This window comes from Saccopteryx bilineata, chromosome 3 (genome assembly GCF_036850765.1).
Source record: "Saccopteryx bilineata isolate mSacBil1 chromosome 3, mSacBil1_pri_phased_curated, whole genome shotgun sequence".
In the NCBI taxonomy this organism is placed as follows: Eukaryota; Metazoa; Chordata; class Mammalia; order Chiroptera; family Emballonuridae; genus Saccopteryx; species Saccopteryx bilineata.
Window position 1 is genome coordinate 227,625,450 of NC_089492.1, and position 10,176 is coordinate 227,635,625.

Below are 10,176 nucleotides of genomic sequence, written 5' to 3' on the forward strand. Positions count from 1 at the left end.
CCACATAATGTTATCAAGATTCCACCATTCTGCTGTAAGTGATCCGATGTCATCATTTCTTCTAGCTGAATAGTATACCATGGTGTATATGTGCCACATCTTCTTTATCCAGTCTTCTATTTTTTTTACAGTGATTAAAAGCCATTAAGCAAACTCTTGGCAAATACAGCAAGAATCCATAAGAGAGTAGTGTCCTTAACATGTTCACCAAGTCCAAGTTGGCCCCATCACCATGCCAAATCCCTGAAAAATGCAACCCAACCCCAGTTCAGTCTGTTAGGAGCTGTCACAGGGAGCAGGAGTCCAGGAAAAGTCCACATCCAGGAAAAGTCTGCATGGCACTGGAATTGTTGTCACCATTCTATACTTTGCAGCTCATGTCCAAGTCCCAGTGACTGCTGCTTCTAGCTGGTAATGATTCAGGTAGACTGGAAAAGCCATTTGCAGCATGCGTGGATATGGAGCTTCTGTTCTCCTCTGCCTGGAGAGATGAGACCAGGTTGCTCTTCCCTGGAGCTCTGTGACTGTGGCATGGTAAAGAGAACCTTGGGATACACTAAGCTGGGTGGTAAAGGTAGATTCATAATAGAAGTTGGCAAAAGAGGGAAAGAGAGCTCTAAATTAGGAGTAGGTCCCAGCCTGAAATATGAGTGGGGCATTGAGGTAGGAGGGATAAAGGAGACACTATATATTAAGCAAAGCAGCAGAAAATAAGACTATCAACACCCACAACAGAGATCTTTGAGGGAAGAATAAAAAACCTGACTATTCAGGCAAAACATAGTTAAGTGGCCCTTGTGCAAATGAGATCAGTTTACCTGCTTCTTGGAAGAAATACCCTAGGCTCATCTACAGTGTCGTAGATGGGGCCATGGCCCTGGGCACCTTCAGTCTTCAGTGGCTAACCCCAGCATTCTGGGCAAGGTTAGGTCATAGGTGGCTGGAGCAGGGCTGGAAGAGACTGAACCCTCCCTTAAAGGAGCGAGGGGGAAGCCTACCTTCCAGTGTTCCTGTTTCTTCACAGCAGAGGCATGTAAGACTGGCAGGCTTTAGCTCAATGACCTTCCTTTCCACTATTGAAGCAGGACCCAGATGGCATCCTATGAGACCCCTTTGGGGTGTTGGAGCCTTTAAGGGTGTATCCTAAAAGCTGGTAGTTCCCCTGATCTCTATTGGGCTTTTTCTGCCTCTAGGTATCTTAAAAGCCATGCTCAGAAGATCTCGCTGAGGGGTTTGAGGATCCCCATCTGCCTATATAAATCTTTTCCGAATATCTGGAGCAATTTGGAAAAAGACAAAATAGTGTTATTAGCTGGATCTAATAAAGAAGGTAGTAGTTTGCAGGAGAAAAAGATTTGGTGTCTCCTGTTCATCAGCATTCAAAAGAAATTTAATTTTTTTTAAAGTAAGAAGCATGATATGGTAGACCCATAGGAGTTCCAGGATATGACTACCCCCTTTTAATTTTTTTTTAAATTGACTTTAAAATGTTTGCTAAGTACACTTTAATAATACCTTAACTTTAAAGATTGTAAGCATGACAAAATACAGTAAATTCTTTTGCTCCATATGCAAGAGCATTTTCAGTTTAGCCAGTTTAGGAAATCCAATAATAGAACAATGCATACAGACAATGAGCTATAACATGCTTAGCAGCCTCTCCTGTTCTGACAGAGGTTACTATAGATCCGGAATATGTATCCACTGTAATGTGGACATACGACTGTTTGCCAAATGAAGGTATATGAATAACATGCATCTGCCAAAGTTGTCCTGATAGGAGTCCTTGAGGGTTAACTCCAAATGAAGGGGCAGATTGTAGTATAGGACCCCTTGGATAGGATTTCCCAATCTGCCGTGCTGCTTCCTGAGAAAGTTGAAACTGTTTACACCGGGCTGCAGCGTTCTGGTGATGAATAGTATGAGACTGACTTGCTCGGTCTGTCATAGTTGCTCCATATAATTTTCTTTTGGATAGCTTGATCAACAAGAGCATTCCTAGGCCCTGGCCGGTTGGCTCAGTGGTAGAGGATTGGCCTGGTGTGCAGGATTCCCGGGTTTGATTCCCAGTCAGAGCACACAGAAGAAGCGCCCTCCCCCTCTCCTTCCTCTCTGTCTCTCTCTTCCCCTCCCGCAGCCAACACTCCACCAGAGCAAAGCCACCGCGGGCACTAAGGATGACCCATGGCCTCTGCCTCAGGTGCTAGAATGGCTCTGGTTGTAACAGAGCAACACCTCAGGTGGGCAGAGCATTCCCCCCAGTAGGCATGCCAGGCGGGTCCCGGTCAGGCGCATGCCGGAGTCTGTCTGACTGCCTCCCCATTTCCATATTCAGAAAAATAGAAAAAATAGATAAATAAAAGAAAAAATACAAAAAAAGGGCATTGCTTTGTGCTAAAGCTCCAAGGAGCATGGAGTGAGCTTGAGTATGTCCTATGAAACATGGAGCTCTATGTTGACATATAAGTCTATTCTTATTTTAGTTGTTTTTATGTTTCTAATGCATTTTTATTTTATTTTTCTGGCAAACATAAGTAGGAGAGTAAATTTGAGAATAATTTAGCCTTACTAACAGAAAAAATAGTGAGAGAAATATATGAGAGAAAAATTATATTAAACTAACTTTGACATTCTGAAAGAATCAATAAAATGTAAGCAATGTACACATTTTGAATGGCTAGAATCAGATTGAGTGGCTAAAAATATATTGAATAACCATCCAGAATTATAAATATGGTATCTGTCTGGGCATCAGCACACAAATAGAAAGCTAAAGAAATCTTATTCAAGTTTATTAAATGCATATTTTACTCAAGATGAAGTCTGTATGACTGTCTATACTGTAATTCACATTTAAGACACCTGCACTTTGCCGCCTTCTTTTTTTTAACAAAACAAACTATCAGATGATGTTGATAACAAAATAAGAGATGGTGAATAAATCATCTTCCACAAAAGAGTCAATTACTCCTGACTTGTATATAAAAAAATATGAAAATGATAACATCTTTTACCTCGCCATTCTGAATCAACTAAGGATAAACAACTGTTTTATAAAACCTATTCTATTCTGAGAAACAGAAAGTAAAATTTGCAATAAGAAATATTTTATTTATTAAGTGTATTTTTACTTGAAGGATGATTTATTAATTTTATAATAAACACTCAGCTTTTTAATACAATAAAATAAATTAGTAACATTACAACTAGTGTCTTTTCAAATGTTTATATGTGGCCCTGGCCAGTTGGCTCGGTGGTAGAGTGTCAGGTTGGCGTGCAGGAGTCCTGGGTTTGATTCCCGGCCAGGGCACACAGGAGAGGTGCCCATATGCTTCTCTGCCCCTCCCCTTCTCCTTCCTCTCTGTCTCTCTCTTCCCCTCCGGCAGCCAAGGCTCCATTGGAGCAAAGTTGGCCCAGGAGCTGAGGATGGCTTTGTGGCCTCTGCCTCAGGTGCTAGAATGGCTCTGGTTGCAACAGAGCAACGCCCCAGATGGGCAGAGCATCGCCCCCTGGTGGGCGTGCCAGGTGGATCCCGGTGGGTGCATGAGGGAGTCTGTCTGACTGCCTCCCCGTTTCCAACTTCAGAAAAATACAAAATAAATAAATAAATAAAATAAAATAAAATATAAAATAAAATAAAATGTTTATATGTATTAAGTTAGAAAAATTTTCAGTTGAACATATGGATCCTTACTTATGATTTGATTTTCTCATAAATTATGGTACCCACTCTAATGTTTAATTTGTACAACCTTATGCCTACAATATTAGACTAAGAGAACATAGAATTTTATAGCTGGAATAGCTTTAGACATTGGCTAACACATTCATTTTCTTACACTCTCATAATAACTATTAGAGAACTATTGAAACTATTTAGCTATCTTAATTTTGTATTTCAAACATGTATTTTATATTATGGTTAATTTATTGATTATTTAAACAATTAATTTGAAGTTTCATTATACACCATTTAAGCCATCATACAAGTAAAAATATCAGTGGTTCAGTAGGTTATATATATATATATATATATATATATATATAATTATTATACATATATATGAATAAAGGAACATATTAATGTTTATAAAAATAAATATAAAACATTATATTTGTTATTAACAAAGGTAGAAATCCATGGTTAGTTAATATGACAATATAGGTTTACTAGCCATAAATTATATACTAATTTTGATCCTATAAATAGTATGTCATTTGCATGTATGTGGAACAATTAGCCAAGAGTAAAAGGAGATGTGGCTAGTATGTGGCAAAAATGATCAATTTTATTATTTAAGTGACATGTTTTGTTAAACTACTGATAGTATATCAGAAAGTATAATTAACTTCATCATAGTAGTATGTATATTTTATAAAACTTCTTCCTGAGACATTTTACAAGTAGTAGCTTTATTGGAGGAAGTTTAGTGATACTGAAAAATGATATAACTTAAATGCCAGAGTCCAGTTATGCAGATACACAAAATTTCAGGTATCTTCATATGTGACTATAATTTTTACCAATTTTTGACATCATCTTAGTTTGACATCATCATATTTTTTAAAAATTAGGTTGGAAAATACTGTATTCTTTAGCCATTTATTAAAATTTTAATTTCAAGGCTAGAACATTCTTTTGGAGATAAACTATCTGACAGCAATAGATATTTCTTCCATTTAAGTTAATTAAAAGAACATTATATTTGCCTTTTCATACAAACAAAACTATAATTTTGTGCAGGAACTCACATTCATATGAGCTAATACAAGGTATAAAAAAGTAGCAGGTAGGTAATACTTAAAACAGGAAACTAAAAATTCGAACAAAAAATTGAATTCATTCTACTCATGTACTAGAAATTATTCATGCTGAGAAAAGCACGTTTATTTTAAATGACTAACTGTGTTTAATATAAGTTTTACTAAAGCTATTCACATTTTTAAATGTCTCTTTTGTATTAAAACAGTTGGCATAATATTAGACAGTTCTTAGATCGACAGCCTGGTACAACATACAAAAGGCAAAGCAAGCTGAGAATTCAGAGAGGAAGAAATCCATAACCTCTAATTGAAAAATAGTTTGAAGTGATTGAGAAAGATTGTTTTAGAAAAGATTAATTATAACTTTAATGTGCCATCACTAATAAGAAAAGTTACTTTATGTTATATTAGTAAAAGGATATTTTCTAGAAATTTTACTTTTGCATATATTCTACTAGGAATCAAATTTAGTGTTATTCAAATATTACAGATATTGAGTGGTTTAAAAAACACAGGTAAGAAAGTCAAATAGCTATCTTTACACAGGCTACATAATAACTTATGTGCAACATTCCATATTTAGACACCTATGTCAATGTCTTAATATTATTAAATAATACTAGCTATGTAATAAGAAATAGAAGAAACATAGAAAATGCCTTAATGACATTAGTAGAAACTAGGTTGTCTAGAAAGGAAAATAGCCCTGGCCAGATAGCTTGGTTGTTTAGAGCATCATCCTGAAGCACAAAGGTTGCTGGTTCGATCCTTGGTCAGGGCACATAAAAGAACAGATTGATGTTCCTGTCTCTCTAGCACTCTCTAAAATCAATAAAATAAAGATTAAAAAAATAAAGAAAAATAATGTTCAATGCAAATGTTTTGGAAAGAATGTTTTGTTTATACAAATGTAAAAATAAATAGAAAAGTATATATTTCATAGTTAATATATATCAAAGTATTAGAAGCGATACATTTAAGATCATCCAATGTCAAAGGTTAAAGGGAACAGACAGACTAGGTTCACAGTATTTTAAATTATTAAGAGAAAGAAGATCTAGATAATCTACGTATTCTCTCACTTTAGTATGTGAAGTTCTCGCTGTGGTGCACATTGCCTCTATGCGAGAACATACCACCATGCCACTCTTCGTATTGTAGGATTGTCATCAGCATCTCATTTATGAAGGAGAGATAGATAAATAACAAATATTTTGTCATCAGCATCTCATTTATGAAGGAGAGATAGATAAATAACAAATATAAAGCTGCTAGTTATTTGTTTGTTTACTGTTTTTAATTTTAAAATGTAAGCAAAACTTTCCCCAGCTCCACAGACTGGCCTAACCTTCAATAAAATATGCATAATTTTATAGCTGGGGAAGCTTTTGTTGATGAACTTGTACTAAACTGAAACATAAAAATTCAAAGAATGAATAGGCGGCAGGAACAGTAACCGCCTAAGAAGGGGATGGTTGCAGATAGCTGGAGAGTGCTGCAAATAAAGAACAACACATGCAGAGGCTGTGATGAGGGAGAGGAAGCAGTCTGTGCACACTGCTAAAAGGAGGTCAATGCACCGGGCTGCCACAGTGTGTCTGAAGAGACAAGCAAGGTCCATAATTGCAATTTTTTTTTTTTTTACTTTTTTTCTAAAAACATTGCTTTACACAGGAGGGTACATGAACCTATTTGTGTTTTTTAGAAGATTAGTTTGCTATGAAAGAATCGAGAGGGGAAGGATGAAGAGAGGCATGAACTTATTTGCAAAATATAAATTCCTTATTGGTGACAGCTCCTCTGAAGCACATATTGCTGAATGTCTACCCAACAGCCTTACTTCCCTTTCTTGCTAACTCACAGAATTGCGCTTTTGTTCCAGGTGATTATGTGCTCAGTTTAAAGAGCTCACTTTCTTAGACTCTCTTGTATTCATGGCTGGCCCAGTGACCCAGTTCTGAACAATTATGCAATCTTATCTCATTTTATCTTATCTCATCTTATCTTATTTCATGTTATGTTATCTTAGTTTATCTTATGTTCTCCCCCCTCCCCCCCCCCACACTTAGGGGTTTGGAGGCTGGCCACTGGTAAATTAGCTCCACTGAGACAACACTAGAAGTACTAGGATCCCAGCTTACTCTTTGGCTACACGATGTTTGTGTGGATAGCAAGGTCTGAATGCAATAGAACTCTTTTTCAAAAGACAGGCACAGCTAACTTACTGAGGATGGCTTTGTGGCCTCTGCCTCAGGCACTAGAATGGCTCTGGTTGTTGCTTTGCCCATACACTTTCTCTTTCCCTGGATGCAGATGCTAAACCTGGGAATAGCAGTCCTTTTTAGGATTAAAGTAAGGAGCTGAAGATTAAGAACAAGAAGCAAGCCGCAGACTACACAATTGATAAACTAAATGTCCATTGCCAGACTTCTTTTTACATAAAATAAACAAGAGCTTTTGTGAAATGTTCTCTGTTGCCCATATCTGAGTCTGATTCCTAATTCGCCCACTAATCCCTCAGACATCCTTCAGACACTTCTGAACTCTAGAGTGAACCCAACGTCTGGTCTGCCTCCAGATGTGCTCCAGACATTAACTGCCTCAAAATCCCCTAAAATGGGAAGAGTAAAAACTACAGTCTCTCACCCATGTGAGCAAGATTAACACTGTCATAACAAGTCATGTTGATCTATGTACCCTTCATATGATGTGATGAAAATGGCACTTTAATTCTGTGGTCTTCCTATGAGTCTATTCACAACAAAAATATTAGACAAATCCCAACTGAGGTACATTTTACAAAATATTTGGCCAGTACTTCTCAATAACAAGGAAATCTGAATCTTAGTTATTGTAAATAATGCTACAATGAACCTAAGAATGTATATATTCTTTCAAATTAGTGTTTCAGATTTCTTTTAATATATTCCCAGAAGTGGAATTGCTGGGTGATGTGACAGATGCATTTTTAATTTTTTGAGGTAACTTCGGCTTCCCACAGTGGCTGCACCAATCAGCATTCCCACCAACAGTGCACAAGTGTTCTCTTTTCTCCACATCCTTGTCAACATTTGTTGTTTGTTGATATATTAATGATAGCTATTCTGACAGGAATGAAGTGAAATATCATTATAGTTTTAATTTGTGTTTCTCTGATCATAGTTTACATGTCTATTGGCCATCTGTATGACTTCTTTGGAGATGTATCTATTCAAGTCCTTTGCCAATTTTTTATTTTTATTTATTTATTTATTTTCCTATTTTTGTTTGTTTGGGGGGATGACTTTTACAAGTTCCTTGTAAATTTTGGATATTAAGCAAGATTGATAAGCAGCCCAAGTGCCCATCAGTAGATGAATGAGTTAAAAAGCTGTGGTATATTTCAAAATGGTCTGTTATTCAGCAGTAAAACAGAAGAAAATTTTACCTTTTGGACAGCATGGATGAGCCTAGAGATAATTAATTATGTTAAGTGAAACAAGCCAGTCAGACAAAGACAAGTATCATATAATTTCACTTGTATTGGGAAGCTGATAAACAAAATAAATTAAGGAAAAAATAGAAACTGACTTATAGATATAGAGAACTGATAGACTGCTGTTAGAGGGGATAGGGGTTAGGGGGCTGGATGAAAAAAGTGAAGGGGTTAACCAAAGTAAAAACTTATAGACACAGAAAACAGTGTGAGGATTGCAGTTGGAAACAGGGGTAGGGTGAGTTGGAGGAAGGTAGACAGAGGGTAGATGGTGATGGAAGAAGACTTGACTTAGGTGGTGAACACAAAATACAATGTACAGATGCTGTATACTGTAGTACTGTGTACCTGGAACCTAGATGATTTAATTAACCAATGTCACCTCAATAATTAAAGAAAAAAAGAAAGTTGAGAAAGTCATGGTCAAGAAGAGCTTAAGACATAACAACTAAATGTAATGTGTCATCCTAGATAAGATCCTGGAACAGTAAAGATGCATTAGGTAAAAATAAGAAAATATAAATAGAGTATGGACTTTAGTTAATAATAATGTATCTATATTTTTTCACTAGATGTGATAAATGGATCACACTCATATAAGATGTTAATAACATAGGAAACTGGCACTGGGAGTATATGAAATTTTTGTACTCTCTTTATAATTTTTCTGTAAACCTGAAACTAAGTCTATTAGAACAAATATTCCCAGTCTCCATGCTAGTTCACAAAAACATGCTTTCTTGATTGGGACCCAGACATCTACATATCTAACAAAACCCTCAAGTCAAAACTAGTACTTTAGGACTTATCAGGAATTCCTGCTATGCTTGAAAATAAAGACTCTTCAGGCCACCAGATTAAGTATAGTACCACTAAGAAACATGCAGACCCTTCAACATAGAGGGATGTTCAGGATATCTAAGAATGAATGTTCAGTTTTGGAACAAAGCAGGCAATTCTTTGTTTTATTTATTTTATTGATATCAAATGCTTTTGGATAGAAGTTGCCAGTTTAATGTTTTGCCCCCAAGTTGAATTTTTTATTTTATTTTATGTATTTATTCATTTTTTAAGTGATAAGAGGAAAGATAAAAAGACGGATTTCCTTGTGTGACCCAGCAACTCCCACCTGGGACTAATGCTCAAATCAACTGAGCTATCATCAGCACCTGGGAGCTTGGCCCACAGTTGAACCAATCAAGCCAATATCTGTGAAAGGGGAAGAGAGAGAGAAAAGGGAGAGGGAAGGGAAGAGAAACAGGTGGTCACTTCTCATGTACGCCCTGACCTGGGATCGAACCAGAACTTTCACAAACAGGACAACAATTTATCCACTAGCAAACCATCCAGGACCACCCAAGTTGAATTTGAACCTCTGTAGTAATGATGCTAATAAAGTTAACTCAAATAAAATATCTAAAATACAAAATAATAATAAATAAATAATTTTTTAAATGCCAACAATATCTAATTTTCTCAAGGAAACCCTTATTTTACCTTTTGATTTCTGAATCTTGCCCAGGTAGCAAATACCTTATTTTTATTTTTGACTCAAACAAATTGCTTAGGGTATCTAGAGGTATGTCACTGAATGTGACCTTCTACTCAGTATCTACCTTAATATAGTCTTGAATGTATAAATTATAAGGACAAAAAGCTATAAGTAAAGGTAGTGAATACATATATAAAAAAATACATGTATGGCCACTCACACACAAGTTTGACTTGTTTTAGAACAAAGAAGCATATAAAATTAACTGATTTTCTTTCTGTTCATCAACTCATCATTTAGCTGAGGATCAGAGTGTCAAATTATTCTCATGCATTATGCTTAAGTAAATAATGTCAGGAATACAGCAAACAAAGGCTCAGGTAAAGCAAAAAGAGGTCTGGGAGATAAAGGGCAATTTCTTAAATCTTCATGCATGATATGTGGC

At 36.1% G+C, this 10,176-nt stretch overlaps 1 non-coding gene across 1 annotated transcript; it reads right to left on the bottom strand.

Annotated features, from left to right (window-relative positions):
* Positions 1-6,823: 6,823 nt before the first annotated feature.
* LOC136332837 (small nucleolar RNA SNORA23) lies at positions 6,824-7,016 on the bottom strand. Its single transcript, XR_010730969.1, has one exon. It is a non-coding gene; the product is annotated as a small nucleolar RNA SNORA23 (small nucleolar RNA).
* Positions 7,017-10,176: the final 3,160 nt, after the last annotated feature.